Source organism: Harpia harpyja, chromosome Z (assembly GCF_026419915.1).
Source record: "Harpia harpyja isolate bHarHar1 chromosome Z, bHarHar1 primary haplotype, whole genome shotgun sequence".
NCBI lineage: Eukaryota > Metazoa > Chordata > Aves > Accipitriformes > Accipitridae > Harpia > Harpia harpyja.
Genome location: NC_068969.1, coordinates 108,428,641 through 108,447,508, shown reverse-complemented (window position 1 = coordinate 108,447,508; position 18,868 = coordinate 108,428,641).

Below are 18,868 nucleotides of genomic sequence, written 5' to 3'. Positions count from 1 at the left end.
AGGACTGTTCAAGAAAGGGAGACCAAACACCAAATTAGGGTGAAGTGATGAGTGACAGATAGGTGGCAAGACACGGGCATATTAGCAGGTTTTGTCATTTCAATGACATGTAATGAAGCTATGGTACTCCTCACTGAAAGATGGTACAAAGGCAAAAAGATGACACAGATTGAAAGACTCATTAGGCCAATTATAGAAAATATTCATTAAAGGCTATCAACTCAAGGCCATATCTGTGGATAAGGAATTCCCTCAAAATGTTGGAGAGTAGGAGACTTTTGCACAAGTTTTGCTACATGCTCGGAGAATATTTGAGAAAGTATCAAATACAGTTGTCCTGTTCCTGTGTTCTTCCCTAGGCATTTGCTTTTGGTCACTCTCAGAGACAACATACTGGCCAAGCTGGATACTGGTTGAATCCAGTCCTGTTATTTCCATGTTTCTGTGGTCTGGGGATGCATGGGGTGGAAGAGTGGAGCAGAAGAAAGCTGAATGCACATTGCGTCATGAACAAAGCCTTTTACTAAGAGGTCCTACTAGGGAGGTGGAGATGGGGCCACATGGGATTGCACTGCTATGCTGTCCTGGTTTCAGCTGGGACAGAGTTAATTTTCTTCCTAGTAGTTGGTACAGTGCTGTAGTTTTGATTTAGTATGAGAATAATGTTGATAACACACTGATGTTTTAGTTGTTGCTAAGTAGTGCTTATCTTAAGTCAAGGCTTTTTCAGTTTCCCATGCTCTGCCAGCAAGCAGATGCACAAGAAGCTGGGAGGGACCATGGCCGGAACAGCTGACCCGAACTAGCCAAAGGGATATTCCATACCATAGGATGTCATGCTCAGTGTATAAACTGGGGGGAGCTGGCCGGGAGGTACCGATCACTGCTCAGGGACTGGCTGGGCATCAGTCAGTGAGTGGTGAGCAATTGCACTGTGCATCACTTGTTTTTTTCTTGGGCTTTATTTCTCTTTTTGTTATCTTTATTATTATTGTTATTGTTATTGTTATTATTACAATACTCTATTTTATTTCAATTATTAAACTGTTCTAATCTCAGCCCACAAATTTTACTTTTTTTTTGATTCTCTTCCCTATCCCACTGGGGCAGCGGAGGAGGAGTGAGCGAGCAGCTGCGTAGTGCTTAGTTGCCGGCTGGGGTTAAACCATGACATATGCCCAACATGGAAGGAATAGCACAGAGCGCTTCATGTCTCAAAACCTGTGGCACGGAGGTCCCACCAGGTGGAAAAGCCAGCACTTGCACCAGTGCAGTGGGTGCTATAAATACAGATTGCAAACTCAGAATCCTTTCTGAAGAGCCTCCTCAGAAAGGAAGCAAATGCTTCCAGCCATTCCCATACAAATGACTGTACCTGGCTGGGCTACAGTATACTAAACAACTGCAGAAAGCAACAAATCACCAGTCTGTTTATGACAGGCCATCCCAGCTAAATCAAGTTGTCATTTATTTTTGACTTGCTCTTGCCCCAGGATCAGTAGCTGTTTCTTTCAGGTTGAGAATGGAGCAATCTGAAAGTGCAAAAGCCTATTAGAAAAAATGGCATGAAGGGTTAGTTATAGCAGTGACGGTTGCACTTTGTCATCTGTAGTTAACCCTTTTGCCCCAGGGCTTCAGAGACTTTCTGTATGGTTCACAGGTCACTCAGAAGCTATGCTGCAAGTAAGCATTTAAAGGTGAAACCTGGGAGCAAAAGTGCCATGAAGGCATGTGTGTGCATGTGTGTGGCAAAAGGGAGTTGTTAATCCAGCTAATATTTTAAATGCAAAGCAGCTCCCTAGCAAAAAAAACAGAGCAAATTTGCTTCTTGTGTTTGGTAGTAATGAAATACCAATCAGTTAGGGAAACTAGACGCTTTCAAACAGTACGTTTCAGATTCCCTGCGTCATTGCTGCCCCTTGTAGTCTTATATAAACCAGAGACCTCTGCTGAATCCTGAACCCAGTTGTATCAGGGTCTATGATTAAAAAAAAAAAACACAAAAACTATTTGTATGAACTTCTCCCCATTTCTTCAGAAACAAGAGGAGGCAAGAGGAAGTGAAATGAATTGCTCTGTAAGGAAACCCAACAACTCTTCTATTCATCCAGACTCGTATCCAGAAAACCAGTATCTGATGTCTATGTATAGAGCCAAGTGTTTAAGGGAAAGGTTACTGAAACTATGGCTGAACTGTTTTGATTCAAACTAGGCTTTCTGCAGAAGATGCTGTTTATCTGTTATGTTTCTTGTTCTGCTAACTGCTTGTCTCATTACTTTGTAACTTGACTATATTTGCCTCATACCAATGGCAATATTAGGAGAAAGATTTTCATCGTTTTCTCATTACTCTACTGAAAAATGGTCAGCCAGACATGGTTGTGCATTTGGATGGGTGTGGGTGAAAAGCAGTATTTAGGAAGGAATGAGGTCTTTCCTTCATGTGATCTGTTAGCCACTGAGCTGGCATAGATATATATAGCTGTAATGCCAGCCTCAAGAAAAAAAAAAAAGGGGGGGACGGCTTTTCTGCATTTGTTCAGACCTGTCAAGATGGTATGGGTATCTGAGATGCATACTAAGACTGAATAAAGCAGTTCCAACTATTACACTATTTGTTTATTCAAACATTTCTGCAAAAGGACGTGTCAGAAGGGCTTACCTTAACAGTGTTAGTATGTTATTCCCTGTTAAGGGATGCAGCTATTCCAAAAGACTGCATGGCAGTAATCACTAAGAGTGTCAGAATAATTACAAATTTGCCCATGATCAGTGTTGTGGGCTTTTTTGCTTTTTTTCTTTTCCCCCAGGCTTCTTTGGTCTACATAAACATGTGCAATTCTGCCTCTTACTCTGCTAGCTTGGGATACTGGTAATGTCTTGGATATCCTAATCTGAAGAACTAAAACAGTTCCCTTCCTCTCTCCTACTATTCCCATGAGATCATGAATGCCTATACTGTGACAGTCCAAGCGTCTATACTGTTCCCTTTATGGTCTCCATACAAATTTGCTATAGCTTTTCTCATCCCTTTAAACTTGGCTTTTCTAAAATTCCTTAGGCATCTTGAATTTACTTTCAAAATAAAACAAGGCTGACAGATTTGGACTTATCTCTGATATTGTGAGGAAGCAATAGGAGATAGAAAAGAACCTCTGACAATTCAGAACAAAGACATTTTTTGTTGCAAGCTTGGTAATGGTGTGAGCTCAACTTTAGTCTCTGCTGAATCGTTAAAATGTAAAAAGCAACTTACCTAAATGGGCAGTGAATGAGGGGAGCTGGATGCACCGTGCAAGCAAAGTGAAAACTATCAATCACCATCTATTACTCCACTCTTGGTATTTGAGCAGTGTTTCAGATGTTCTGGAGAGATTAGCTCAGAATAAGTAAATGCCAAAATGGAAGCTGTCTACACATATCCATCCAGTGTGTCAGCCAAGCTAATCACACTGTGCTTTATAGACTGACCAGTTCGGTCCCAGCTCTATCAGGGATCTCTCAGACATAAATTTAGCAAGGTAGGTGAATCTGATGTGTCTATGTAGAAAGTTCCATATCCTTCAAGCAAGTTGTCATGCAGATACAGAATGAAGATATCTGACTTGGAGATTTGACCTTCTAAATAGGCAAAGTAAATGAGAAGCTATGATGATTTCCTGTAATCATTCCACAGATTGTGTTTTGATTTCTAATACTTCATGGATCACAGATTGAGAAGGACTGAGCTAGCTTAACACGATAGCTATCATCTGTAAGCAAAACATGGGCCATGAGCCCATTCTCTGGATTTCACACAGGATTAGAGGGGATATCCTCAGGCCATAAAGTCAATTCCCAGTCATTTTATAGAACCCCTTTAGTAAACAATTCCTGATTCCTCATATTATATTATAGCTTTGAAGCAAATGGGACCTCCCTTCAGGACAAATCATTGCAATGTTCCAGCTCGACTCAAAAGGTTCTCACCCCACCCAGTTCCCAAGGACTGAAATGATACCTGGTTGCTCTGAGCTCTTCCAAAGCAATGCTCCTTTGGATATCTCATTCAATGAGGAAAGCTTGGTCACTGTAATCACCTAAATGTAAAACAGAGACAGCATGAAAACTATGAGTTCTCCTATCTTGAGGAAGGTGCAACTGGCACATAGTAGGCAGAGGAGTCACAAAAGGTCAAAGGCAAATGTCACTTGCTAGGGCATGTTTTCTCATGCTGAAGAGATGCCACGTACAAGCAATCACAGTGACAACTCTTAGCAGGGAAAATGTCAGTGACTAAACAGCATCCCCGGGAGTGCAGGAGAAACCCTCAGGGCTCAGGTGAGATTCACTTCTCATTCTGAAATAGAAGAGAAAACAGCAGCAGTAGAAGAGAGACCATCAATTGAAGCAGATGTTGCAAAAATAGTCCTGGAGGCAGAAAGCAAGAGCAATGGTGGTGGAAGCTAAGACCTGAGAGGGTACCAGGGATAGAAGAGTCATAACATGATAGCAGAAGTGGTAAAGAGTAGGCAATATCCACTTACTAGGAGAAGAATGACACAGTTTTATAGGCAGAGGTGTAAGAGAAGCTGAAGTGAGGTAGTTTTAGCTGTAAGTACTCAAAAGAAAGAAAAGAAAAAAAATCATAGAAAGCAGCAAGCTACAGCCATGAAAAGGGGGGAGATTTTCTTCCTCAGAAAGGATAAAAGTATTCTGAGGTGTACAAGATGGAGGAACTGAACCAGAAGAGGAACAAAAGAAAAAGGCAGTGAAAAAGCAGGACCAAGCCTGCACAGGCAGCCACTTCAGGGAACTGTTCATGTTCTTCTTTTTCTCCAAATTATCATAACAACCACATTTATGATGTGAAGCATGAGTTCATAATTACTATCCAGCAACTCCTATAAAGTAATATGTGACAGCTAGGAGAACCCCAAGCTGTATTTTAGCAACACATGCACTTGAGTCTTCCAGCCTTTATCAAACTTCCTTTGCAAATGACTCTGACATCACTCATTCCTTTAAAAGATGGGTAAGTGGAAGCATGAGAAGCAGGAATATACCTTGCTCAAAGTCGGAAGTTTTAGAGTAAAGACAAGAAAAAAAAAGATTATGTAAACCCAAAATCTACAGAAAACCTATATGCATCTCACAAGAGAAGCAGCAAAGAACAGAATGCAAAGAGGAAAAAATGTGTTCTTTAAAATATTGCTCACAGCCTATCTTTGGTTATGGGTTAATAGTTTGTCAGTATTTCCTCACAGTGGGTTTTGTTGTCTGAGCCTTTAAAATATAGAGCTTTGAAAAGCTAAGGGCAAGCAATGGTGACACAAGCATAGCTGTGAAATGTAACTGGAGATCTGAGGCCATGATGAGGCCAGTCTCTGGATATTCGGTGCACTGCAAAAATAATTTAGTGACTTCGTTTTCCATTTCAAGTTGGTCTTATTCACTGAATGTTGACACTTGACAATCACTCTGCATGATTTCTGCACTGCACCGTTATGTGAAATATCACATTTCATTACCTTCCTCCCAGCCAGTCACTCTCCATAAATGTAAGCATTTTTACCAGGTGAATACCACTCTAGAGCAGTGTCCTTACCTGCAGGAGGATTTTGGAGAGGCAGCGGGGGAGGCGCAAGGGTGGGTGACTCAGTCCTGATGCAGCCAGAGCTTTCCTTTGTGTCTTTTCTGCTTTTTCTATTCTGTGCCACTCTGATCCCAAAGATTCCAAACTGGTAGTTACATCACATCACATACATGTATAACACATGCATGCATTCTCATATGCGTGTACAGGCACACACAGACACACACACATGTTCACATACAGGGTTAAAAAGCATCTGAATTAGCAGGGTGATGAACTGAATGCGTAACGTCAGGCAACAAGAAATGAGAGGCTATGCTTGCATTAGTCTTGCACTACTGAGCCAGCTGCCTTTTGTACTACACTGGTTTTAGATTTTTAAATGCTATTGCTCACAATGTAGTCATGCTTATTATAGCTGACTAGTCAAAATTAGTGGGGAACTAGGCACATCAGCATTAGAGATGTTTAAAAAATATAAGGTAATAATTTTTTGAAGGAAAGTTGAAGTTTTAATAATCTAGAGATTTATACTTATTTTTTCCCCTGTTGGTTTTTAATATCTTTTCCCTCTCAGTTTTCTAATATATTTTTCTTTAGTGTTGTTTACACTTCCTGGAAACTGTTTTTCTCACTGGTGTCATTTGTTTGTTGACTTCACAGTGAGAAACCTAAAACCTATTGAGTGGTAAAGACAACCCTGTGTTGTCAGCTTGCAGTGTCCTGTGGCTCAAATCCTTTTAAAAGAAGAAGACTAGATAATAGGGAGCAAAGCTCCCATTTGCCTAGTTTCAGCTCTTATGGTGGTACATAGAGAAGAAATAACTTATTCCTGAAATCTAATTGATTATGTTAATCTGGAGAAGCTTCTAAAGCACAGGCTAGCCATTTAGAAGAAGCCTTGAGACAGGCAAGCTCTGCAGATGAAGAGGGTATATAGAGACAGCGAGGCCTAAGAAGAAACAGAAAGAGACTTTCCTGAGGATCCTGATACAACTACATAGAGTTTGTTGAAATCCAAGAAGCCACAAACAATTGAAGAACTGGGAAGGTTTCCACCCTTCTTGAGAAAAAAACACTCATCCTACAAAGAAACAGGTTTACTTGCACACTGTTTGGTTTTTAAGCTGCCTCACATTGAGATTTCTTTTTTTAAACGATATGTAACTCTAGTATGTGCCCAGTTAAAGCTTAAATCAGAACTGAAAAGCTTTTGTGTGTTTCTCTGCTCGCTTTAAGAGCCCCCCTTCCCACAATTTAGATGAGGGACACAGGGAGATAGGAACTTCTCGCTCAATCTTGTGCTTCAGGACTCTTTTCTCATGTTTAGGTGCTATATTTTTTGCCTGTTATTTGGACAAACTATATTATTTCTCCACCTCTAATCTGTGTGAGGCAGATCTCGGAGTCAATAGAAACATCCTGCATTTCTCAAGAAATCATGTGCACATGAAATCTCTTCGTCAGTTTTACAGGGCAGTGATGTTTGAAAGAGAGATTTCACTTGTGCATTCAGATCTTTACAGATTTGTGTATAAGTCAAAATTAGATTGTTTTTGAGTCCCTAACACACATACAAATCCCTACATAGTCTCTTTCCCTCTCTCAAGCACATGTGAGCGTATGCGTGTTATTTGTATGCCTAACTGTGGACACAAACAGGCACAGATTCATATGTCGTTTCTTTGGCAAACGCATAGACATTATATACAAATGCCGTAGCACACAGGATGTGACAATAGTTCTAGCTGGAACCAAGCCAGAATTTTTTTTTTTTTTTAGTCTGTGTCAACTGTGAATATATGAAAAGGCAACCTTATCCCAGATAAGGAAAACGGGATTTTTAAAAATTGATGCTCAAAAAATTGATTGAATCCCAGTTTGTCCTTTTAGTTACAATTCTTTTTCAGTTAATATCTAAAATATGTTCTAATGCATTAACTTATGTCCTGAAAGGCGAACCACTTAAACCAGCTCCCCCAACTTGGGATTTTTCTTTTGTTTTGGTTTTATTTTGTTTGTTTGCTTATTTGTTTGGTTTGAAAATCAACATATAATGTTTTGGCAGTTACACATTTTTCTCCACTTTGGCTTTCAAGCCGATAGGCTTCTATGTTTGGAATGAACTCTTTTTTATGGACAACTTTAGTTATGACAAACTGATATTTGCAGAAAACAACTTTTTAAAATTGACAATTCTCTGAGCCTTACTTCTAACTGACAACTTTCAGGACTCTATGAATAAAGTTAAATAACTTTTGTTATTATATTTATAGCTAAGAATATCAGAATATTTGTATTCTAATATGCAGCTGCTCTAGGAAAACACAATATTTTGTGACCATATTTCCAAATCTAAGCAATGCAAATGTTTGCAAGATTGTTTTCAAACTGATAGAAGATGAGTAAAGATCTTCAGGGCACAATTAACCAGTTGAAACAGTTGGCATTTCTTTCAGTAAATTTCTCTGAAATGGAAAACACTGATTTGTCCAAAACAAAACTTACTGTGCAAAAATATCACTACAAGAGAACTTCAGCCTGGTCCAGGATGAAGTCTGCCCCACTGAGTGACAGCTCTTTGCATAGATGGTTCAGTGCATCACCTTTCTGGAATTAATAAAATCAGTTTCAAGTCCCTGATCTGTCATATGCCAACACAGACTGGAATATGGCTCCCTTTCTTCTCAGGCAGATACACTACCTGTTATGACATAGAGTCTTTTTGCCACAATAAGTTAAAATGTATTCTGAAGTCTCAAAGGATCGGAGATACAGCTGGGATGTAGAATGTCTTTCTTTCAGGCAGTGAGCTGGGTGCCCCACTGCCAACCTACTGGCTGCAAGAGGTAGGCTTCTAGTCTGTGCTAGTTCCCTAGGCTCCCTCGGGCGTCAAGGGGGAAAGAGCCTGTAGCACAAGTGGGAACCTCTCAGGGTTCAAAAATCCCACCTAATAGAGGTGACTAAAAGTACTAGCCTACTTGAGAAAAGATGCCTCATTTGGTTAATGATAGCTGAGATTAATCCCATGCTATGTTTTCTCTATTCTGAAGACAGTCACCCCAAATCCTTGGTTGGAGGTTCAGAAGGTTAAGGGTTTTTCTTCCTTTTCTTAAACTGAAAGAGGGTGGATTTCTTTCTTAAACTGAAAGAGGGTAGGTCAAACTGACAGACATGTTTGGGGTTTCCCTTCTGGAACCCTAGTAGATACTATGAAAAAATTCTTCACTGTGAGGGTGGTGAGGCACTGGAACAGGTTGCCCAGAGAAGCTGTGGATGCCCCATCCCTGGCAGCGTTCAAGGCCAGGTTGGATGGGGCTTTGAGCAACCTGGTCCAGTGGAAGGTGGCCGTGCCCATGGCAGGGGGGTTGGAACTAGGTGATCTTTGAGGTCCCTTCCAACCCAAACCATTCTATGATTCTATGATCTTCTTCATGTATCATTTTCCAGCAGTAGTGAATATACAGAAAGGCTTAGCACACTAGAAAGTACAACTCCGTGCCTCTTGCTCCTCAGCAACCATCATGTTGCCCTATGAGATATAAATATGTGACCTTATTTTGAAAGGAAAATCCTTCCTAGCTGCTTTGCAGCTCCATCACTTATGCATTATAGACTTTCTACTCAATTGCAGCATAATCTCATAGGAATTTATTATGCATCCTGTATATAAAACAGTATGTACCCTCTACAGAGAACATCAAAAGGTAGTTAATAGAGATGTTAAATTATTATTGGTTGAAAGGAGCCGATGCCCTAGAGTAATCAGATTCTCTCTTTCTCTCTCTCGCTTCATATACTATATATAATATATACAATTAATAGTGCACATATATCAGTCTCTGAATAGATCTCTATAAAGTCTGCTTGAATGTTAGAGGAACTGATGTATAAAACATGTGGAACCAAGCAAAGATGTCACAATAGGGCACATTACAAATACTAGCAAAAGAGTTGATGGATAAGGCAAAGGAGACACTGCGAGTCCCAAGGAAAAAAAAAAAGCTTTATGTTATTTCCTGCTCTCACCATTTATTTGTGGGGGAAGACAGTCAAGGTGCTACTGACTGGAATGAATGGCTGCACTGTTTTTTATTAATGGTCAGGAGAAAATGTCAGATGCTTATACTAAACTAATTACTTATTGCTAAGGATCAGGAAAAGGTGTAATATGGAACTTACTACCCAATGATTAGATTAATTGAGATGAGATTGAATTAGAATTGTGGACTCTCTGATAAAGCTCTGAACTAGGAACCAGGAAATTTGTTCCCTGCTATGGGTATATTATGAATTGTTGCCTAAATCCATTCATCCCAGTTTATGATAATCTCCACAGAGTCTAGTCTCGCCTTTTAGAGAGTTGACCCTTTCCATGTGTTTATTCAAAACATAGTGACATCTCAAACAAGGCTAGTACCCTAAAATAATATTTGCATTAGTAGTAAATATCACGAATAACAATAATAAAACTCAGAGCAACTCGTGAAATCTAAATATTTAATACAAATTTTTAAGTGTTTCTCCAGGAGGTAATTTAAAATTTGAGAATGAGATTAGCTTAATCCAAAATGTAAGATGTGTGACAGTGGGAAATGGAAGATAATATGTTAAATACATATATTCCTATATATGCTTAATGTAGAGAAAATACTGCAACCCAGTGAAACTTGGGTATCTGGCTCCCCTAATCATGCACTGGTCTGTAGGAAGATATACATTTGCCTGGCCTGTTGCACTGTTCCCTTCTAAATTAGCTGGGGCTATCTCATACCTGAAGGCTCATTCCCATGTAAATCACATTGCTGTAGTGAAGAAACACACCCACAAGAAGGAAGACAATCTTGCAAATGATTTCCTGCCTGCTTCACTCAGGAGTTCCAGAAGTGAAACCCCAAATATGTCCGAACTCAAACAGCAAGCTTGGACTCAAATAATATCTCTCTGTTATCAAGGCCTGCCACAATATATCGTGATAAATGACCAGAGACTATGTCCTACATCGAGACTTGAAGTGGAAAAGGTGTATTTGAACTACCATCTTAGATGACAGTGATCAACTGTCAGCGAGTCTCTGAAGCAGGAGATGTTGAATATTAGAAGATGAGCTGGCAATGGCTCACAATACACACAAGGCCTCTTCTTACTAAGAGAGTCCAGCAATACAATTTCACCTTTGATTTGGACTGAAGGTCCCAGTTGAAACCCTATTAATAATCCATGTTGAAGACTGATAGAAGGTGGATTGATCTCATCTAGCTTAAGACTTATACAATGCAGATATCTATATTTGACTGCATATAAAGAAGTAGGCATTTTAGGCAATGGCTTATCTGTTCACTTTTTTTGAAATCTGGGTTAGAATGAAATGAAACACAGTCAGTAGAAGCTTATCTCCGGCTACTAAGATGGACAATAAGGTTAGACAATAAACTCAGCTGCAGATGTCTACCTTGCAAACTTCTAAATGATTCCTGTCTTCTGTATCAAATGAGAGCTCGTTCAAATGACTTTGTCCAAAAGCAACTGAAGTATGTTTAATTGGTGTTAGTTCCACCGACCTTCATTTTGTGTTATATTAATTTAAAAAGCAAAATAAAATCAACTCTTGAAGATCTGAGAATTGCTAAAACTTCTGAATCATATCAGAGTTCTGCTTTGTTGTGGTTTTTCTCTTGTATATGTAACATATGTTTGGTGTCTTTAAACACAATTACTTTTGTATAATAAAAGTGTTGATTTGATGATGCAACATTTTCTGCAAGTGTGTTTAAGACAGTTTATGTTTTCATAAGTTGCAATGAAACTCAATTATGTATGTGTAATAAGGCTCTTGATTGTTACACTTCTACTTTTCTGTATAATGAAGCCAGCAATTAGAATTTGGTTGCTCTATGGCATAGGAAAACATACTTGTTTTGTAGACAAAAGATCTTAATGAGCATCTTTAAAAAAAAAAAAGTGTTCCAAAAAAAAAAAAGGTCAATAACTCAAACATGTAATCAGATTTCTTAACAGAAAGGATTTGTTTCCTGACAATACAGTAACATAACTTCAAGGGACAAATGGTCCAGATTACATAAATGTACTTTTTACTATGGACAGAGAAATGAGTAAGAAAATATTTCACCATTAAGGTTATGAGGTTATGGCCTTTACATTGTTAAATTACATCTGTAAAATATGTCTTCTTGACTGCAGGTAACTGCACACAGCTTGTATAGTAATAAGCCCTAATCACACTTATTAGCGGATGCATCTACATCAGTGTTTTACTTTGGACCAGAAGTGTGCTTCTGAAGCAAATTTCCCAATTGTCTTCATTTACCATGCCCTGGTTTGCATTACATGGCAGTCTCGGAGCATGCAAACTGTATTCCTTTTAGATTAAATTAAACCAGAAGATATATTCCAGGAGTTCTTCAGATGCATTACATCTGCTAATGGGACTGCAGTCTGTGGGTTCAGACTACGGCTAGTCCCAAGCAAATACTCTTGAAGTGTATAGTGTGGCCATCAAGTGCTTAGCACCAGCTGTTTTGCTTATACAGTTACATTTCTTTCATACAGCCCTACTAGACAGTATAGATAAAGATAACGCCTCATCAGGGAGCAGATTTACAATTTACCAGCAGCTCTCCCCAAGAGAGGTTTATTTTTAATTCTTAGCCTTTTAGGTGCAGGGCTATGGAGTCAAACTGAGTCCAAACCAACCTGCTGAAATCATTCGGTTTTCTTGTACTGTAAGCCATACCTGTGCCCATTTATTGACTCTGTGTTAGACATGAACAACCAAAGCAAAGCAAGTGTCAATCACTTCTGATGACTGGCACAGATGAAACAGGTCTGGGAAAAGAGACTAGTCAACTTGGAGTGAGGTGGCTGAGACAACAGAAGAGTAGGGCTCACTGAATGTAATTATAGTTATCTGAAACTGGTAAACAAACGCTGTTCTAATTCTCCTAGGGTCTTTTACAGTCAAGTAAAGAAATGAGCAATTTTAGGGTTTGGTTCATCTGAGAAATTTTAGACAGTTACTTCAGGATGAGACAGACTGTGACCAAAGAGTTTCTCTTCTGTCCATTGACTACAAGGGAGCATAGATGACTAGCTCACATGGAGATGTATACATTTAGTCCTATGAATGATATCCAAATGGTCTCGTCCTTAGCAAACTAGAAAAAGCCATGAAGATTTCCACCCTCCGGTGAAAGAAAGGGAACCTTAAATTGAGAAGTCTGACAGGTAAGCATCCACTCGAAAGACTGAAGGCAGAAAGAGTCAATGGCAAATCTTCCTTTGGTTTTAAAGGAACTGATGTTTTACTATTAAAATTAACACAGAAAGTACAGATAAAATGCTGGCAGTGCACATCATTGCAGTATCACAGTCACACACAGCAGCCAATGTGAATTCAGATGAACCTACAACAACAGGGTCTCGAGGGCTATACACAGGCATTTGGATCCATTCATAGCAGTTAGAAATTACCAGGCATTTTACAGGTGGAATACTTATGTCAAAAATCTGCTTTAAAATGTTTTTATTTCTTCAAATAGTAAAAAAAAAAAAAATCAGTGTTGCTGATATCATAAGGGTTTTTGTTTGATGGTTTTGACATCCATATTTTCAAGGCAAAAAAATGAAATTACACTATTGTAAATATATTTCACTACAGCTTAATTTCTCTTTGAAATACAGCTTTTTTTAGAACTTAGTAAAAATACCAATAAAAATATACCCCAGCTTAGGGTTGTCTTTGGGGCTTTTTTTTCAGTCTGTGAAATGCAAATTACTTCCAAATCCTGAATTAACTGATTTTAAGTAATTTTCCCTATTTTTAAGTAGTTTTATAATTGTGCTTGCATTTAATTATGGTCCAAGAGGAACAAGCTTTTTTAATTATCTTATTTTTCTTAAAAACATTGCTGAACCCACTCTTTTTCTGTAAAGGCCAAGTGCTTTGATCTTTTTTTTTTTTTTTCTTCTTATCACGCTACAGTGCCTGACATAACCATCCAGGGCGGGAGTGTGACAGCACACTCTGGTTCCTTTGTGCTTGGTAAAAGACCCAAAACAGTACAAAGGAGACCCCAAAGCTTGTCAGTTGTGATGTGCTTATTCTACCTGTTCGGGTTTTATGAACATGCCTGTGAGATTACACCAAGTAGCACACTGCGAGTATCGGTAGAGTTGTGCATTGGGATGGAGGGAGAGGTGAGGCTGGAGGAGTGGAAGGTGAGTTTTTTGCCCCCCATGTTGCTGAGATTTGTGGCAGCACAAGGCAGCTCTCAGGTATTTCCACAAAGCAAGGTGTTACTATATCATGGGCAGATAGCCCAAGATAGCTGTAGGCTAGCTACCTCAGGGAAGCATAGCTGTGAATCTTATGCATCTCATGCACCCAAAACATGCTCTGGGTCCCAGATAGGTGTCTGGGTTATTATTACTTGAACGGACCAAATAAACCTGATCATGTCTGCATGTGTGCAGCAACTGACCCACCATATGGCAGTGTCATCACAGTCTTAAACAGGTGTTTGGGCCTGACTAAATTTAATTTGGGTCCAATCCAAAAGATATTTTGGAAGCATAAGCATGTGTTAAACTGCTTAGTCCCTTTACACACATCCACACGCATGAAGAACGCTGTTTTCTTTGCTGTGGCTTTTACATGATGAGCGCAGAACATTACGCACTGGTTTTAAATACAGTGTCTGCCTGCTCTTTCTCGAATAAACACAAGAAACATATTTTAGGTGGTGTTGTTGTTTTGTTTCTCTTGTTTCATCTTCTTTTTTTTTTTTTTCCTCTCCTGCCATCTGGGTTTCCACAATTAGAGGTAGGATTCATCTCAACTAACCTTCGCTGTCTGAAAGGTGAATGGCCTAAAATAATCACCTAGGGTCTCTCTGCAGTCAGCAGAGAAAAACAGACAACTCCAAATAGTGATTTGTCCCAACTTAAGCCAGATGTCTGACACAGGCAGGACAAATCAGTCTCTGAGGGTGCCCATTTCTCTCCACTGAATATAAAGAGAGTCCAGCTATCTAGCTTAGAACAAGTACCTATTTTTTAGGCAACTAAAGGAAGGTGAGATAAATCCTGTCCTTAACATCTTATGATACTATAGCATGTTATTCTTTATACACCAGAGTAAACTACTTACGTGAAAAGTACTACTTATAAAGGGACTGTTCTAAGAATGAAATACAACATTCAGTAATAGAGAAAATGGAACAGTAAATGCAGAGATTTAGAATTAAATTGCAAGATTAATTATCAATGACTGTAAGACTGCCTGTTTGGCTCAGCAATACAATTACACAGCTGCAGATTAATACAGTTAAATACTTTACACCTGGAAACATACACGGTTTTTGTCAGCTTACAGAAAAACTCCATTTTCCATTTCTGTGCACTTGTCCAATTAGATATATAATGATAGTAACATACAGTATAAATTTTGCACGCAGATTCTCATTAAAGAAACATCTTAACAATATATTTTAAAGAAATTGCATACATACTTTGTAAAAGTAATATTTTCTAAAGACAGTTTGAGGTTAGGTCACATGAAAAAATAAAGTAATTATGCTTTTTCATACTGGAAGGGACATGGTCAAACAAGAATTAATATGAAAAATTATTCCTTTTTAAAATTGCTCTGTATTTCTGAGAAACAGCTTCTGAGGTACTGTAATAATAAATTACTGTTCAGAGCAGTATCTGTTTTAAAAAAGGCTTTCTAAATGTACAATAAATGAACTCAAGGGGACATCACTGAAATTGCATACATAATACGCTAACAGAATATTACCAACTTGCAAACTCAAGTACTCAAAAGTTAGTACTCCGGAAAGTATCTGAACAACAAGGATTCAGCCCCCTTGTGGGGACTCAGAAAGCTAATGTTTAATTAGGTGGTCAGCTAAAATTATTTTTTACAAAATCAACACTTTTACATACCTAAGTAGCAGAAACTCACATTCAGAGGAATGCTGAAAACAAAGGCTTACCTTTAGGAACATGTTTAAATACCAGTAAGTTCAGTGGATTTTTATGACATGCAGAAAAAAGTTTAATATAGCCTAAACCATTTTCTAATAAGAAATGCTCAGTCCTGAAACAATGGCAGAGCTTGTGACTCTTATATCAATATCTAAACAGATCAATCATGTGATAAGCAACACAGTTGCTCAAAATGTTCATCACAATCTTCCCTTAATATAAGAAATTTTCCCTTATAGTAAGAAGGATTTGGGGTGTGTATAGGGAAAGGGTAGGAGGGAGAGGAGTCTTAAGGGAAACATTATTAATTTGTATTCCTCCCAACAAGTTTTCATTGAAAAATTAACTCTGACCCTTTCCTTCCAAAGTGGCTGTCATGTTTCTGGTTTGGGTTTGGAGGGGTTTTTTTTGTTTGTTTGGGTTTTTTTTTTTGCATTGGTTTAAAGAAATCAGGTTTTTAAAAAGCACAATTCTACTACACCATTTTATACATCTACATGATCTAAATGTGTTTCCGTTCATTGACTGTAAGGAAGTCCTGAACTGACCACCTCATATATAAACATCTACATTTTGTGAAATGAATTACACTCTCTCTCCTGGCACTAATGATATTGTGATGTGGCTATTTGATTAATTAATGGTTGCAAAGGACTAAGTCACTGCAGTGAGCTGGGAATTACAAAAGTCTGCAGGTTATTTCCAGTGCTGAGAGCCAGCCTGAGGAGGATTTAGAAACTCTGCCCAATACATGGACATGTATGATCGTCCATTCACAACTAACAACCTCAAATAAGACACCAGCTGCCTTGAACAGCTATCAGCAGCAGCTTCCTTTCTATAAGGTATAAAAATGAAATGAACAGCTGGGGTAAGTTTCTGTTTAATGAAACATTTTACATTTTTTAAGTATCCTTCCCCAAACGTACGTATAAATTGCCCTCTTATTGCATCTAGAAAAAGGGCAAATGCTCCTCAATCCTCTGCGTCCCTAGTGCGACACTTCAGAAATTAAATAATGATACCCTCCAATAAGTAAGTGAATGAATAAACAAACTTCCAAATCTTATTCTAACAAGCAGTTACACCATTAAGTGAAGACCAAATGCTCCTTAAGGAATAATTTCAGGTAAAACAGTGTCATATCATATGTATTTTACCTTTTCATTCATTATCCAATGTTACAGTGAAGCTGTTTTGTTTCCTGATGCCTTGATTTTTCAAGGCACGATAAAGTGGTGAAATGTTTTGTGGGATTTTTAGGTCAGTTTAAGGGGTCTATGTGCTTGTATCTGAATCAGCCTCAGAACACGACAGATCCTCAGGTTTTATCTCCGCAGAGCACGCAGGCATGTGCTTCAGAGCCATTGGCTTCAATAAGAGCTGAGAACAAGTGGGCAGTTCTTATTGAAGTTGGTGGCTCTGAAGCACATGCCTGCGTGTTTAGTGAATCAATGTCGCCCGGGCACCCAGCCCTGCCCCTGAGCTGCTGGATATTTCACCTCCTACAGACTCTAGTGGGAGCAGGATGGTAATTTACCATGGGAAACATGCAGAAGATGAAAGGACATTTTTACCTCTCCAAACCCTGTTAAACTCTTGTGAATTGTATCTCTGTCAACTCCAGAAACTATGGTTCCTTCAGGCATCTGCCAGTTTGCGGCAACTGAATTTAGACTGTGCATGCATTTCCCTTATGGCCCCATGACCTGTAAAATATGACATGCGATGAAACCATCAAGAATACAAAGCCTCAGGAGAGCTTCTGCATGCTTGTGTGTGTACGGACATTTATTTTGTATGTATATATGCGTGTGTACGTGTGTGTGCACATTTTTATTCATGTCTGTGGTTTAGTGTTCTCTAGCACCTGCCTTCTTGGGCTGTTTTAATTAGTATCTGATTTTCAAGAGCACTGAATTTATTGGAAAGAACTGTTAAAGAAGAAAGCTGGAAAAATAGTGCTGAGAACACTAACAGCAGAAATTACCTAGTCTCGCTTAAGGATATAATGGCCGCAGGGAGCATTATTTTATAATTATTTCAGACTAATGTTAATGTTTAAAAGTTAGTATTTTAATGAAAATGTTTGATCCTGATGAAGCACAGAAATTGGCTGTGGCTTTTAAGTTGCCTTGCTCATACACCTCACATACAGACAGTAGACAGGCAGCATAATCCTCTCTGGGGCTTCAGGTACAAAACAAATCATTATAGTTTTCCCATGTATGCCAAGGTTAAATAAACACCTGTAATGCTCAGTAACTTCAGCTCCTCCATACACTGTATTAGTGGCAGCTTTCCTTAAGGATTTGACTAAGCATATGTCTACCCAGCAAAACGGAGACATGATTTCAGAACAGATTGCCTTTAGCCCACTTGATACAGGTAAAGATAATAGCAATGACATGTTGACACAGGCTAGAAAAACTCACATGCACCCACCAAAGGCCCTGGGTAAATATTCAGGTTCCTAGTCCTCACTTAGGGACAGGATGCCGATCAGCGACGACTGACAGTTAACAATTGACACAGGTTAATGAAAGGCAATCTAGTGAGTCCTGCGTTACAGGACTATGAAGGTTTGTGACCAAGTAAAGACAGTGTGATTCAGTGGCTTTGATACTGACTTCCACTCGTGCCTCAATTTGGCCACATAATCCCTTCGTATCTTTTCATCCTTTCATCTGAGCTGTCTAGTAGACTGCAAACTCTCCAGGGCAGCGGCTGCCTCTTATGGTGCGGGGTCATGTTCACTTTGCAGCCATTGTTAACAGGTCAGATCTATCTTAGAAATTAGCTGTAAAGGTTGATATATTTATTAACAATACTACCTGTAAGCCTTTCCTGCTATACAAGGCCTGATATCATCTTATCTATTTTTATGATTTTCTCTTCATTGCAGTATCCAAGGACCCTCTAATCGCCATCCAGACACACCACCCTGCAACAGGTTGTCTGATTAGACAGGCTAAAAATTATCAACAAGGCCTGCCTGGACTGTCCCTTCTCCCGTTCAAATCAATAGCAAACTTTCTGTTCATTTCCAGGAATCACCACCTCAGAGTTACTGCCTTTTTCTTCGTATTCAGTTCTTTCTCCTTATACCTTTTAGCCCCCTGTAGCCATCTGTAGCACCTACACCGAACCGCCCTGCAGACTTACTTGGTTCAAAGCTGGCAGAAAACATTTGAGTGTGAAGGCTGATCTTTTGCATAGATCTGGTGGAAGATTTTTACATTGAATTTTGTACATCCACTACTTTTTACTTTTTTTTTTTTT